The 15966-nt window shown below is 48.4% G+C and overlaps 1 long non-coding RNA gene across 1 annotated transcript in view; it reads right to left on the bottom strand.

Moving 5' to 3' along the window:
• LOC117366557 overlaps positions 1 to 6264 on the bottom strand; it is a 42281-nt gene extending 36017 nt beyond the window's left edge. Inside the window, exon 1 of the long non-coding RNA XR_004540611.1 lies at positions 6215 to 6264. This is a non-coding gene — a long non-coding RNA (uncharacterized LOC117366557). The remainder of the gene's footprint in view (positions 1 to 6214) is intronic.
• Positions 6265 to 15966: the final 9702 nt, after the last annotated feature.

Here is a 15966-nt window from a genome sequence, read left to right as displayed (position 1 = left end):
AACAGTTGTTTCCCCTTTGGTGACAGCTGTGTACAGAAGGACCAGGCTGAGGCGGTGATGTCATTCGTGTTCTGCTTCCAGTGCCTTCCGCCGAGTCAGATGGTGGTCAGTGAGGTTAGTACACTGGGGGCTTCTGGAGTCATGTAATATGTGGTTCTGTCCTGTGGCGTACCAAGGGGGAGCGGCGCCCCGGGGCGGTGGCAATCCTCCCCCCGCCGCGCTCGCGCCCCCCTTGCCTTTCCCCCTAACTTTTTAACTTCTCCGGCGTGAGCAGCGTGCCTGCGTCGGTGTCGGCTCGCCCTTTGACGTCACTTCCTAGGTGCGGGTCCCGGAAGTGACGCCAGAGAGAGCGCCGATGCCCGCAGCAACCTCGCGCCGGGGAAGTAAAAAAGGTATATGGAAAGGCAAGGGGCACATGCGCACGCTCGTCAAGGAGAGGAGCAGAGAGGCAGAGAGGAGGAGGGGTGCCGTGCCCTTAGGAAGATCACGCCCGGGGTGGACCGCCCCGACCCCTTGCTACACCACTGCTTAGAATGTACTATCCTGGTGCCTAACTTTAGGGGTTAACATAAGAACCTAAGACTAGCCTTACTGGGTCACACCAAAGGTCCATCAAGCCCAGTAGCCCGTTCTCACGGTGGCCAATCCAGGTCACTAATACCTAGCCAAAACCCAAAGAGTAGCAGCATTCCATATAGAATCCAAAAAGAACAGCAAGATTCTGGAACCCCAATGAGAGCAACATTCCATATAAAATCCTAGAGAGTAACAAGATTCCAGAATCCCAAAGAGTAACAAGATTCTAGAATCTCAAGAGTAGCAACATTCCATGCTACTGATCCAGGGCAAGCGGTGGCTTCTCCCATGTCTTTCTCAATAACAGACTATGGACTTTTCCTCCAGGAACTTGTCCAAACCTTTCTTAAAACCAGCTACGCTATCTGCTCTTACCACATCCTCTAGCAACGTGTTCCAGAGTGTAACTATTCCCTGGATGAAAATTTTTTTCCTCCTATTGGTTTTAAAAGTATTTCCCTGTAACTTCATCGAGTGTCCCCTAGTCCTTGTAATTTTTGACAGAGTGAAAAATTGATCCACCTGTACCCGTTCTACTCCACTCAGGATCTTGTAGACTTCAATCCTATCTCCCCGTAGCCGTCTCTTTTTCAAGGGGCGGGACTTGGAGAGACCTCCCAGGAAAGAGACTTGGGAGTTCTGATCGATAAGTCGATGAAGCCATCCATGCGGTGGCGGCGAAAAGGGCAAACAAAATGCTAGGAAGGAGATCACGAACAGATCGGAGAAGGTTATCATGCCTCTGTACCGGGCCATGTTGTGCCCTCACCTGGAGTACTGTGTCCAGCACTGGTCACCGTACATGAAGAACATAAGAACATAAGCATTGCCTCTGCCGGGTCAGACCAGGTGTCCATCATGCCCAGCAGTCCGCTCCCGCGGCGGTCCTCCAGGTCCATGACCTGTAAGTTCTCCACCACCTAAATTGTTTATACCGTAATCCTGAAGTAACCTGGATAGTAACCCTCTATTTATACCCTGTAATCCCTTTCTCCTTCAGGAAGTCATCCAATCCCTTTTTGAAACCCAATATTGTACTCTGTCCTATCACCTCTCCCGGAAGCGCATTCCAGGTGTCCACCACCCTCTGAGTGAAGAAGAACTTCCTAGCATTCGTTTTGAATCTGTCTCCTTTCAATTTTTCTAAATGCCCTCTTGTTTTTGATGTCCCCACTAGTCTACTTGAAAGGGTCCAGAAAAGAGAGACTAAGATGGTTACGGGGCTGGAGGAGTTGCCGTACAGCGAAAGATTAGAGAAACTGGGCCTCTTCTACCTCGAACAGAGGAGATTAAGAGGGGACATGATTGATACATTCAAGGCACTGAAGGGAATAGACTTGGTGGAAAAGGACAGGTTGTTCACTCTCTCCAAGGTAGGGAGAACGAGAGGGCACTCTCTAAAATTGAAAGGGGATAGATTCTGTATGTACGTAAGGAAGTTCTTCTTCACCCAGAGAGTGGTAGAAAACTGGAACGCTCTTCCGGAGTCTGTCATAGGAGAAAACACCCTCCAGGGATTCAAGACAAAGTTAGACAAGTTCCTGCTGAACTGGAAAAAAGCTGAAGAGCCCTAACCATTTTAATCTTTCCTCATACGAGAGGAGGTCCATCCTTTTTACCATCTTGATCGCTCTTCTTTGAACCTTTTCTAGTGCCACTATATCTTTCTTGAGATTAGGAGACCAGAAATGAACACAATACTCCAGGTGAGGTCGCACCATGGAACGATACAAGGGCATTATAAAATTCTTAGTTTGTTAACCATCCCTTTTTTAATAATTCCTAGCATCCTGTTTGCTTTTTTGGCCACCGCTGCACATTGGGAGGAAGGTTTCATCGTATTGCCTACGCCGGGTCCGACCATAGGTCCATCCTGCCCGGCAGTCCGCTCCTGCGGCGGCCCAAACAGGTCACGACCTGTCTGAATCACCAGAAGGGGCTCCCTTGCCACCTTGGTTTCTCTTCGATGGGAAGATAGGACTTCAATGAGAAACCAAGGTGGCAAGGGAGCCCCTTCTGGTGATTCAGACAGGTCGTGACCTGTTTGGGCCGCCGCGGGAGCGGACTGCCGGGCAGGATGGACCTATGGTCTGACCCGGCGGAGGCACTGCTTATGTTCTTATGTCTACAATGACACCCAGATCCTCTTCTTGAAAGCTAATCCCCAAGATGGACACTAGCATCTGGTAACTGTGATTCAGGTTATTCTTCCCAATGTGCATCACTTTGCATTTGTCCACATTAAATTTCATCTGCCACTTGGACGCCCAGTCTTCCAATTTCCTAAGGTCCGCCTGCAATTTTTCACAATCCGTGTGCATTTTAACAACTTTGAAGAGTTTAGTGTCATCTGTAAATTTAATCACTTCACTCGTCGTTCCAATTTCCAGATCATATATAAATAAGTTAAATAGCACCCCTAAACATGCATATCTGCTATTATGCTGTGACCTACGGGCACAAATGTCACCTAACTTCAGGGACCCTGTTTAGACTGAGGGATTGGTGCATGTTAACATTAATCATAGACAGATGAACGCTGTTTTGTTTGGGGGGCCCATAGGCTCCGCCCTAGCCAGCAGGATTCTGCGGCATCTCTCACCAGCTCCTGACTACCCCACCCACCTCCTCCCGGTGCTGTATTTTAAATCTTCAGGCAGCCGCTACGCAAGGTCAACAAGCAGGCCTGCCCCCGGAAGTAGAATGAAGGGGTCCGGGGCAGGCCTGCTCGTTGACGCTGCGCGGCGGCTGCCTGACATTTTAATAGTACAGCGCCGGAGGGGGATGGGTGGGCAGGGACCGACCGGCCCTAGCCCCTGTGGCCTCCCCCGTTCTGACGCCCATGACATAAATAATTTGGAAATATATAATTCATCATATCTACCTGAAAATAAGATGATGTGTTATGGGAGCCTTTTGCGGTTAGGTCAGGGGAAGAAACAACACGCACAGAATTTAATTTTGAATCAGGGTCAGTGCAAGTTCATTAGAACATAACAAGGTAAGAATAGCCATACTAGGTCCGATCGATGGTCCATCTGGTTCAGTATCTGCTTCCAACAGTGGCCAATCCAGGTCACAAGTACCTGGCAGATACCCAAAGAGTAGCAACAATCCAAACAGAATCCCAAAGAATAGCAAGATTCCGGAATCCCAAAGAGTAGCATCGATCCAGGGCACGCAGTGGCTTCCCTCATGTCTGTCTCAATAGCAGACTGTGGACTTTTCCTCCAGGAACTTGTCCCAATATTTTTTTTTTTTTTTAACCCAGCTACATTAACTGCCATTACCGCATCCTCTGGCATCTGAAGCATGCCTACTGGCACCTAACTTAATTGCTTTTAATTGGGTTTAAGTGGCACGATAATTGAACGTGCCATTAAAAGCCAATTACAAAGCAATTAGCATAAAAAATAGGCAGCGCTAGGCGTCTTCTGCGACCAGCACCTTCGTCCATGGAGCATAGCGATGCCTAGTGACGCCTAATGCAGAAGTAGGTGTGGTTAGGGGCAGCACCAGATTAGGCATCACTAGGTGTCGCGATGCGTGATTCTGCACGCATTTAAGTGCCGGAAATGTAGCCTTTTAAAACCCTGTCCTACATTTCCGGCGCCTAAGGTCTGTGGCAGCCGTGATCCTGAAAGCGGTATCTGTGGGCGATTGACACATGGCAGGTGTCCGAAATCATCCCCTAAGCGAAAAAGATTTTTCGTCCTATTTGTTTTAAAAGTATTTCCATGCAATTTCTGTGGCTGTCCCCTGATCTTTGTACTTTTTTGGAAAAAAATAAAAAAAATTGATTTATCCATTTTATACCACTTAGGATTTCATAGACCTCAATCACAGTGGCGTGGTAAGGGTGAGCGGCGCCCGTGACAGTGGTGCCCCTCCCCCGCCCTCTTCCCCACCCCCCCTGCCTTGCGCGTGCCCCCTACCCTTTCCCCGTACCTTTTAAACTCCTCCGGCGTGAGCGGCATGCACACATCGGAGTCCCGGAAGTGACATCAGAGGCAGCGCCAGTGCTGATGTGGGCAGCAACCTTGCGCCTGTGAAGTAAGAAAGGTACGTGGGAAGGCAAAGGGTGTGCGTACCTGACAAAGAGAGGAGGAGGGGTGCTGTACCCTTAGGAAGGTCACGCCTGGGGCGGACTGCCCCACCCCCCTCTGCACCCCTCTTCTGCGCCACTGCTCAGTCATATCTCCCCCCTCAACCATCTCTTTTTCAAGCTGAACAGCCCCGACCTCTTTAGCCTTTGTTTATATGAAAGAAGTTCCAGCCCCTTTATTATTTCGGTTGCTCTGTTTTGAACCTTTTCTAATTCCTCTATATCCTTTTATGAGATACAGTGACCAGAATTGCACGCAATGGTCAAGGTGCCATAGGCAAATCTTGAACCTTACAGCTTCCCTCCCCTCCCCCAATTAACTTTCAGGCCCCTAATCTGCCCCCCCCCCCCCGCAACCCCAAAACATCATGCTTTTAAATATTAAACAGAAACACACAAACATAAATAATGAGGGCACTTTCCAAAATTCATTTACCCAGGTAATGGTCCATTTGAAGACCGCCCTCCCTTCTTGCAAATAAAAGCACGCATTGATGGTTCATTGAGTTTGTGTGACTGTCAAAATCTATTGTTTGGCTTTGAGAAGCTGATCTATGCTCTCCAACCCCCAGAAGCTGATACCCTAGGCAGCCACCTAGTCATGCCTAATGGTTGAACCAGCCCTGCTTGTGCTTCACATCCTTCTGCCTGTACGCTAGGACTTTCATACCCTGTACCATGTCAATAGTAAACATGGTATGGTGAGACATAGCATGGCAAGTGTCGAATGGCAGAGCAGAGCATGGCAGTCATAGTATTACCAGCAAACATGGTATGGTGAGACAGCATGGTGAGTGTCGAATGGCAGAGCAGAGCACGGCAGTCATAGTATTACAAGCATGGCTGAGAAAGTGAGACACGGCTTGACAATAATGGTTATGCAAGTATGCATAGCTTGGGAGACATGGCACCGTAAACACTGAGTGGCAAACATGGCCTGAGAGATTGTAGCATGGTAGACCTTAAATATATTGGTACATTCATTAGTAATCCAGCAATTTCTTTATGCTGGGGTACATCGAAAAGACATTCAAAGACTTCAAAATATTCCAAATACAGCCATTTGGTTCATTTTAAATGTTTGTAAATTTGATCATATAACCCCCTTTTTTTAATTCCATGGTAGAGATTCCCTAGCTTTGGCAAGTTGCCATATTTTCAGCATTTTCATGCACAAACACCCTGGATTCACCTTCCCAAAGTGGGTTTTTTTTAAAAAAATTTTTATTTTTAATCTTCACAGCCCAAATATGATGGATCACAAAGAGTTCTTTGTTGGCTAGAAAGGACTGGCGCACCCAAACCTTCCTCCCACCCCTCCCCAGATGAAAGGAATTCTGTCAGCGCTATTTGAAAACTTACACCAGCTCAGTGCGAAGCCTGCACAAACTTGACCCTGGACGGGCCTGATTAATCACAGTATTTAGCAAGCATGGCAAGACCTGGTGTGTTAAAGGGCTGCCTTAGACCACCCCCCCCCCCACCCTATAAGGGGTCTAAGATAGGAGACAGGGCCCAAGGACCCCCAGGTACCTTCAGGAGCTTATTACAGTCTGGTCTCTTGTAACCAAGGAACAACAGTCTTTATGATAGCTGCATGCTCTGGTGCCAAGCTGAAAGTCAATATTCTTGTTTTGGCATGGCTTTAAAGCAAAGACAGGTTTAAAAAAAATCTTTTGACATCTCAGCTGGCAGTTAAAAGAAACAAAACCAGTAAAACAGCTACTTTTTAAAATGATTGGTGGAAGATTGCTAAACTTAACACACATTACCCCTCCCTGAAAACAGTGAAGGAGTTGGCTCAATACCGGGGGGTGCACTTAGGGATAGATTCACTAAGCAAAACGATCGTGTACCAATCGGTTTGCGACACGATTTCCCTCCGACGAGATTCACTAGCCTCTGTCCCGATCATCCTCCCATCCGCGCATGCAAATGAGGGGGAACGGCATTCAAATGAAGGCAGGCAGCGAATTCACTAACCAAAAACGGCAACACCGACTGGCCTGGCCGATCAGCAAACAAGTGACTGCCGGGGACCAGTCGTTCACTGCTTTCCAAATCCATCTCCTGCTCTCTGCCCCGACTTTTCAGCTCTCTTCTCCTGCTCTCTCTGCCCCGGGTGCCACCCTGCTTCTGCCGCGACTCTCCTGCGCTCTCTGCCCCCGACTCTCCTGCTCTCTCTGCCCCCAGCGCTGCCCTGCTTCTGCCGTGATTCTCCTGTGCTCTCTGCCCCCGACTCTCCTGCTCTCTCTGCCCCCAGCGCTGCCCTGCTTCTGCCGCGACTCTCCTGCACTCTCTGCCCCCGACTCTCCTGCTCTCTCTGCCCCGAGTGCTGCCCTGCTTCTGCCGCGACTCTCCTGTGCTCTCTACCCCTGACTCTCCTGCTCTCTCTGCCCCCAGCGCTGCCCTGCTTCTGCTGTGACTCTCCTGCGCTCTATGCCCCCGACTCTCCTGCTCTCTCTGTCCCAAGTGCCACCCTGCTTCTGCCGTGACTCTCCTGCACTCTCTGCCCCCGACTCTCCTGCTCTCTCTGCCCCGAGTGCCGCCCTGCTTCTGCCGTGACTCTCCTGCACTCTCTGCCCCCGACTCTCCTGCTCTCTCTGCCCCCAGCGCTGCCCTGCTTCTGCCGCGACTCTCCTGCACTCTCTGCCCCCGACTCTCCTGCTCTCTCTGCCCCCAGCGCTGCCCTGCTTCTGCCGCGACTCTCCTGCTCTCTCTGCCCCCGACTCTCCTGCTCTCTCTGCCCCCAGCGCTGCCCTGCTTCTGCCGTGACTCTCCTGCGCTCTCTGCCCCCGACTCTCCTGCTCTCTCTGCCCCGAGTGTCGCCCTGCTTCTGCCGTGACTCTCCTGCACTCTCTGCCCCCGACTCTCCTGCTCTCTCTGCCCCGAGTGCCGCCCTGCTTCTGCCGTGACTCTCCTGCACTCTCTGCCCCCGACTCTCCTGCTCTCTCTGCCCCCAGCGCTGCCCTGCTTCTGCCCCGGCCTGCCCCGCAGTGCAAGCCCATGGTTTTAACCCGCGGGTTAAAACGAAGGGCTCGCTGGGCTCGCAAAAGTTAAAATAGTTTTTATTAAAAAAGTAAGTAAAGAGTAAAAAAGAGTGAAAAAATGGTCGCTGCTCTTTTAAGCATGCGCAGACCATCTACAGATGGTCTGCGCATGGGTCGGGATCATTATAGAGCGATCCGGGCGCTCGGTTGGAGGCGTGATTCCGATCGCCTTCATTCATGAATCAGCCCCCCCGGACACGGTTCGGATCCCTCACGGATCGGATCTAATCCGTGCCTATAGTGAATCTAGGCCTTAGAGAACTGACACCCAGGGGGTGGTCTGAAATCCCATAGGCATTAGCATGAATTTGCCTGCAATGTTATGAACTTGACTACAATGTTACTGAAAATTGATATTGTGTTATACTGACTGAAAGTGAACTACCAGAGGGAAGATGGCTCAAACCCTAGTGCTGGGTGTATTTCTTGATAGAGTGGCACAGTGGAAAGAATTCATCAATACATTCTCTTTTTCCTACTATTACTACTACTATTTATACTTATATAACGTTGAAAGGCATACGCAGCGCTGTACGTTTTGACATTAAATTGATGGTCCCTGCTCAGAAGAGCTTACAATCTAACTTGTACAGGCAGACATGACATATAGGGTTGGGGAAGCAGAACCCAAGACGAGAAGAGTTAGGAGTTGAAAGCACTCTCGAACAGGTGGGCTTTTAACTTGGACGTGAGCGCTGCCCGAGATGGAGCCGCTGTTTCTCTCTTAGAAAGTCAACACCCACACCCTTCTCCCCCCAGGTCAAAATGATAATGAATTTTCAGCCCTATATGAGAACAGCCTGAGTCTGGCATCTTTCCCGGAGAACTTCGTGCTTCAGGGTCAGAGTCAATGCTAGAATATAAAGTTCACTATCATCCTACCCTCACACAGAAGGATTCCGCCCTCAAATAAATAATGTTCCCTCTCAGGACTGGGTTGTTATGAACACAACTTACTATTATGCAATATAGCAATCCATTTATATGTAATTAGTTTTTTAGCCCGTTACATTAACAGGTGCTAGAATAGATGTGTAGACTTACGCATTTCTTTCTTTCTATCTTTCTTTATCTTTCTTTCTTTCTGTCTGTCTGTCTTTCTTTCTGTCTCTCTCTCTGGCCCGCTGTTTGTCTGTCTTTCTTTCTGTTTCTCTCCCTGCCCCCTTTCTTTCTGTCTATCTTTCTTTATCTTTCTTTCTTTATGTCTGTATGTCTGTCTGTCTTTCTCTCTCCCTGCCCCTTTCTTTCTTTCTGTCTATCTATCTTTCTTTCTGTCTCTCTCCCTGCCCCCTTTATTTCTTTCTGTCTGTCTTTCTTTCTGTCTCTCTCCCTGCCCCCTTTCTTTCTGTCTGTCTTTCGTTTTCTTTCTTTCTTTATGTCTCTCTGTCTTTCTCTCTCCCTGCCCCCTTCCTTTCTTTCTGTCTGTCTTTCTTTCTGTCTCTCTCCCTGCCCCCTTTCTTTCTGTCTGTCTTTTTTTATCTTTCTTTCTTTATGTCTGTAGGTCTGTCTGTCTTTCTCTCTCCCTGCCCCCTTTCTTTCTTTCTGTCTTTCTGTCTCTCTCCCTGGCCCACAGTCTTTCTGTCTTTCTTTCTTTCTCTCTCTCCCATGTCCAGCAGCACCCCTTCCCTGCTCCTCTTGTCCAGCAGTAGCCCTTCTCCCTTCCTTTTACCTCCCCCCTGTCCAGCAGAACCCCTCACAAAGCTGAAGAGCCGCGGTCATGTTATCACATGCTGTCTATGTGCCTCGATAGAGAAACCGACGCTTTTTACATTTTGTCGCTTCATCTTCCATGTCGGTGCGAATAAGAAGGGGGACACCACACCCGCTATAACGTGGCAGCCAGACCGGAAGAGCAGAAACCCCCTGTCCCCTACCCCCCCCCCCACCCACTCTGCATGCCCCCTACAGCCCATAGCACATCAACCCCAGTGGCCAACTGCCGGTGCTCGGCGGTGTACAGCGCATGCGCAGGCACGGCGCCATGGATCACGGACCCATAGAGTTTGAAGTGCGGATTATTCAGCTGGATACTGTCCTCTACAGCATTCTAAGAGAGAGAAACACATAGTTATGAAAATAGCATACACGTTTCTTTTGTTCCAGGGAACCTTGACGTCTTTCTCTTTTCAAATAACCTGTGTTTGACTTTATCGCCCAGTGTCAAGAGGTAGCAGATTCATTGTCCATTTATGGCAAGTCCCGGAAGGTATTGATTCAGTGGCAGCGAGGCGTGGTAGCAATGAGCAACACAACACCTTTAGAATAACAAGGGCTTTTTTTTTTTTTCATTCTTGCAGAAATACTTCAGAGGGATTTTCACAATCAAAATGAGGTTGTACAAGCATTGCTTCATCTCGAAAGATGGCATGGAATTCACACATTTTCCAGAGAGGGAAAGGCAGAGTGCAGGAACCACCTACTAGAGAATGACACGGGGACAAATTTTTCCCCGTCCACGCGGGAACTCATTTTCCCATCCCATCAAGCTTTTTCCCTATCCCTGCCCCATTCCTGCAAGTTTGTCCTTATCTGCACAAGCCTCAAACCCTTTAAAATCCTAAGTAGCAACATTCTAGAGCTCAGATTGTGATGTCATAATGCCTCATTCCACCAATGCCTGAGCTCTGCCCTCATCTGCACAAGCCTCAAACCCTTTAAAATTCTAAGTAGCAACATTCTAGAGCTCAGATTGTGATGTCATAATGCCTCATTCCACCAATGCCTAAGCTCCGTCCTCATCTGCACAAGCCTCAAACGCTTTAAAATCCTAAGTAGCAACATTCTAGAGCTCAGATTGTGATGTCATAATGCCTCATTCCACCAATGCCTAAGCTCCGTCCTCATCTGCACGAGCCTCAAACCCTTTCAAATCCTAAGTAGCAACATTCTAGAACTCAGATTGTGATGTCATAACGCCTCATTCTACCAATGGCTAAGCTCCGTCCTCATCTGCACAAGCCTCAAATGCTTTAAAATCATGTGTTCCAGGCTTGTGCGGTTAAGGCAGAGCTTACAGGAATAGAACAGGGACAGTAACAAAACTCGTGGAGATGGGATGGGGAAATTGAGTTCCTGCGGGGACGAGGCCAAATTTGTCCCTGTGTCATTCTCTTCCACGTACCAGAAAACAAGTGACCCGAATACCAAGAGGTTCCTCTCATTCTGGAGTCAATTTCCTCCAAACCTTTTTTGGTCTCTTGGAGGGGTTGTAAAAACTGAAATTCATCAGATACTCAGATTCACACCACGAAAAGGACATATTTATGGTCTGAAAAACATATCTGCAATGCTCAGAAAGACCTAACATAAGGTTTGTTTTTAAACTAAGGCATCCATTATAGTCTAATATTTAGCATGTGCTTGAAAAGCAAGAATGCCTTAGTAAAAGAACCCCATAGACACTCCATTATCATTCTCTATTTTACTAGCAGGAAAATCCATCCTATGCCAGGGGAGTTTATTTGATTGCAGAGCTCAGTCTTAACTTTCTCTTGCTCTGTCCCATCGGGGTTCAATGGAAGTAAAACCCGGATGGCTCTATCTCTCAACATAACATAAGAACATAAGAATTGCCGCTGCTGGTTCAGACCAGTGGCGGCCCTCTGGTCAAAGACCAGCGCCCTGAGACTAGCCCTACCTGTGTTCGTTCTGGTTCAGCAGGAACTTGTCTAACTTTGTCTTGAATCCCTGGAGGGTGTTTTCCCCTATAAAAGCCTCCGGAAGAGCGTTCCAGTTTTCTTCTTGAATCCCTGGAGGGTGTTTTCCCCTATAACAGCCTCCGGAAGAGCGTTCCAGTTTTCTTCTTGAATCCCTGGAGGATGTTTTCCCCTATAAAAGTCTCCGGAAGAGCGTTCCAGTTTTCTTCTTGAATCCCTGGAGGGTGTTTTCCCCTATGACAGACTCCGGAAGAGCGTTCCAGTTTTCCACCACTCTCTGGGTGAAGAAGAACTTCCTTACGTTTGTACGGAATCTATCCCCTTTCAACTTTAGAGAGTGCCCTCTCGTTCTCCCTACCTTGGAGAGGGTGAACAATCTGTCTTTATCTGCTAAGTCTATTCCCTTCATTACCTTGAATATTTCGATCATGTCCCCTCTCAGGCTCCTCTTTTCAAGGGAGAAGAAGCCCAGTTTCTCTAATCTCTCATTGTACGGCAACTCCTCCAGCCTCTTAACCATCGTAGAACATAGAAACATAGAAAGATGACGGCAGAAAAGGGCTACAGCCCATCACGTCTGCCCACTCTACTGACCCACCCCATTAAGTCTGAGTGCTGATGACTCAGTTCCTTAGCTCAACCCTCGTAGGGATCCCACGTGGATGTCCCATTTATTCTTAAAGTCGAGCACGCTGGTGGCCTTGATCACCTGCATCGGAAGTTTGTTCCAGTGATCCACCACCCTTTCTGTGAAGAAGCACTTCCTGGTGTCACCATTAAAGTTCCCTCCTCTGAGTTTGAGTGCGTGCCCCCTTGTGACCGATGGTCCTTTGAGAAGGAAGATGTCGTTTTCTACCTCGACACGTCCTGTGACATATTTAAATGTCTCAATCATGTCCCCCCTTTCCCTGCGCTCCTCTAGAGTATAGAGCTGCAATTTGCCCAGTCTTTCTTCGTATCATAGTCGCTCTTCTCTGGACCCTTTCGAGTAGTACTGTGTCCTTCTTCATGTACGGAGACCAGTGTCCTCCTTACTTCCATTGCTTTCAATGGAAGTAAAACCCGGATGTCTCTATCTGTCCTCCTTACTTCCATTGTTTTCAGTGGAAGTAAAACCCAGATGTCTCAATCCATCTTCCTTTTTCTGGAGCCAGATGGTAACCCTAGGTCAGGGGTAGGCAATTCCGGTCCCTGAGAGCCGGAGCCAGGTCAGGTTTTAAGGATATCCACAATGAATATGTACGAGATGGATCTGCATGCACTTCCTCCTTGAGATGCAAATCTATCTCATGCATATTTTTTATGGATATCCTGAAAATCTGATCTAGCTCCAGCTCTCGAGAACCGAAATTGCCTACCTCTACCCTAGATACTATATTTCTGTTCTAGCATTGTTTACAGCAGGGGTCCCCAAAGTCCTTCCTTGAGGGCCGAATCCAGTCGGGTTTTCAGGATTTCCCCAATGAATATGCATTGAAAGCAATGCATGCACATAGATCTCATGAATATTCATTGGGGAAATCCTGAAAACCTGACTGGATTCGGCCCTCAGGGAGGGACTTTGGGGACCCCTGGTTTACAGCCTAGGGAGGAGGAGTGATCCGGAGGATTGAGAATGCCTAGCTTATAGCATCACTGAAACCTAGAGAAAGCAGAGCTGAGAGGGTCCATTTCCCTCACTTGACACACCCTAATGCAGGGATGTCCAATGTCGGTCCTCGAGGGCCGCAGTCCAGTCGGATTTTCAGGATTTCCCCAATGAATATATATGAGGTCTATTTGCATGCACTGCTTTCATTTTATGCTAATAGATCTCATGCATATTCATTGGGGAAATCCTGAAAACCCGACTGGATTGCGGCCCTCGAGGACCGACATTGGACACCCCTGCCCTAATGCCTTTGGGCAATTTTCCACTAAGAGGAACATGAAATTGTAACCAGTGGTGAAGTAAGGGGGGTGGGCGGTGGGCAGTCTGCCCCGGGCGCACACCCCTCCTCTTCACCACCCCTGCTCCTCTCTTTGCCACACACACATATCCTTTGTCTTTCCCGTACCATTTTTTACTTTCCCGGCATGAGGTTGCTGCCCGCGTCATCATTGGCGCTCTCTTTTTACGCACTTCCAGGACCCACGCCAAGGATGTGATGTCAAAGGGCAAGCCAACACCGGCATAGGCATGCTGCTCACGCCGGAGAAGTTAAAAAAGTACCGGTGCCCTAAATGAGACTAGCCTTACTTGCGTACGTTCGGGTTCAGCAGGAACTTGTCTAACTTTGTCTTGAATCCCTGGAGGGTGTTTTCCCCTCTAACAGCCTCCGGAAGAGCGTTCCAGTTTTCCACCACTCTCTGGATGAAGAAGAACTTCCTTACGTTTGTACGGAATCGATCCCCTTTCAACTTTAGAGAGTGCCCTCTCGTTCTCTCTACCTTGGAGAGGGTGAACAATCTGTCTTTATCTGCTAAGTCTATTCCCTTCAGTATTTTGAATGTTTCGATCATGTCCCCTCTCAGTCTCCTCTTTTCAAGGGAGAAAAGGCCCAGTTTCTCCAATCTCTCGCTGTACGGCAGCCCCTCCAGCCCCTTGACCATTTTGATCACTCTTCTCTGGACCCTTTCAAGTAGTACCGGGCCCTTCTATATGTACAGCGAGCCGTGCTGGACGCAGTATTCCAGGTGGGAGCGTACCAAGGCCCGGTACAGCGGCATGATAATCTTCTCCGTTCTGTTTGTTATCCCCTTCTTAATCATTCCTAGCATTCTATTCGCTCTTTTCGCCACCGCGTGGGAGGGGCGCCACCGCCCCGGGCGCCGCTCGCTCTTATTACGCCACTGCTTGGAACATCCCACAAAGACAGGTTTTAGCCAGCTTAACGCACTCATTATTGGGTGTCTAATACACAAAGCATCTCGGGCACTGTTGATTTCCTTTTGCGGAAGGAGTGAAGGAAAACGGTAGGTAGAAAAGCTAATCTCTATTCAAATGAGCTCGTTGTGGGATGCACAGAAAGAAGTAAATACTTGGTGCGTCAAAAATGTACCGGTAGATCTGAGATGTCGAGGAGCACAAGAGCGACTGCTACAGCCGGAAGATGTGCGAACGTGTGGGGTGCATGCAGATTTTTTTTTTTGTGCGCAAGATATGTGCGGGGAGGAGAGTATGCAAATTCGCAGAAAGTGCGCGATGTGGAGCAGCTGCCTTATGCGTTAATTTTAATGTACAAATTTGTGTGCAAGGTATGTAGGGAGGAGGAAGGCATACAGACAGCGTGAGCGTGGGCAGCCACATATATGTATATAGGGCATAATGCATACATTTGTGCACATATAACGTGCATTTCTGAGATGCAACCTGCCTTATGGCAGAACGCTGCGTGGAGGAAGTTCATAAAGCTTTTTGGGGAAAAGATTTGTTGTATCTCAGTTTTGGAAAGGTGGGCTAAAATTCAGAGGGGCGGGGGGGGGGGGGGGGAGGGGGTTCATTTGCCAGCTCCGCTTTTCTCTTTTTTATTTCCAACTCAGCTGGAACCCATGCTGTGATCCTGTCTCCGTGATCTGTCATTTGCAAATACTAGGGGAGGGGGGGGGGGGGGGTCCTGCTATTTCACTGTCTGCTGAAAGGAATCCTGTGTTGTGGAATCCAGATTTTGCCACCAAGTGTCACTCTTAACAATTGCCAGGACTTACTCTCCCCTCTCAAGATTTTTGAGTATTGCCTCTGTATAAATTACGCCAGGTGTACACCTGGCAGGGCCTCCGCGTGTGCGGATCGCCGGACTTGATGGACCGAAGGTCTGATCCGGAGATGGCAGTATGTTCTTATGTTCTTATTATCCAGAGCCAAAGCCAAACCAGAATGCAGAAAATCCAAGCTACGAAAGAAGCTTGTGAAACCCCCCCTACCCCATAAAAAAATATAATTTATTTTTAGTATTTATATATCACTTATAGCCTAAAGTGGTTTGCATTCAGGTACTCAAGTATTTTTCCCTGTCTATCTCAGTGGGCTCCCAATCTATCTAATGTACCTGGGGCAATGGGGGGATTAAGTGACTTGTTCAAGGTCACAAGGAGCAGCGTGGGTTTGAACCCACAACCTCAGGGTGCTGAGGCTGTAGCTTTAACCACTGCACCACTCTAGAAATGAAAATGTAGTCAAAGTGAGCCAAGTAAAGGACAATCAAGCCATTGTGACATCACTGATGAGGTTGGCTCTTATTGGTGGAATGAGGCATTATGACATCACAATGCCAGCTCTGGTTATCAGAGGCTGAAACTTTTCACACTATTTATTTATTCAATTTTCTATACTGTTCTCCCAGCAAGGCTCAGAATGATTTACATGAATTTATTCAGGTACTGTTAGTCCCAGCAGGCTCACAATCTATCTAATGTACCTGGGGCAATGGGGGGATTAAGTGACTTGCCCAGGGTCACAAGGAGCAGTGTGGGATTGAACCCACAATCTCAGGGCGCTGAGGCTGTAGCTTTAACCACTGTACCACTCTAGAAACCAAAATGTAATACAAGTGAGCCACTTATAGGACAATCAAGCCATTGTGACATCACTGATGAGGCT

The sequence above is a fragment of the Geotrypetes seraphini genome, chromosome 9 (genome assembly GCF_902459505.1).
Source record: "Geotrypetes seraphini chromosome 9, aGeoSer1.1, whole genome shotgun sequence".
Lineage (NCBI taxonomy): Eukaryota > Metazoa > Chordata > Amphibia > Gymnophiona > Dermophiidae > Geotrypetes > Geotrypetes seraphini.
This window is presented reverse-complemented; position numbering and strand designations above follow the sequence as displayed.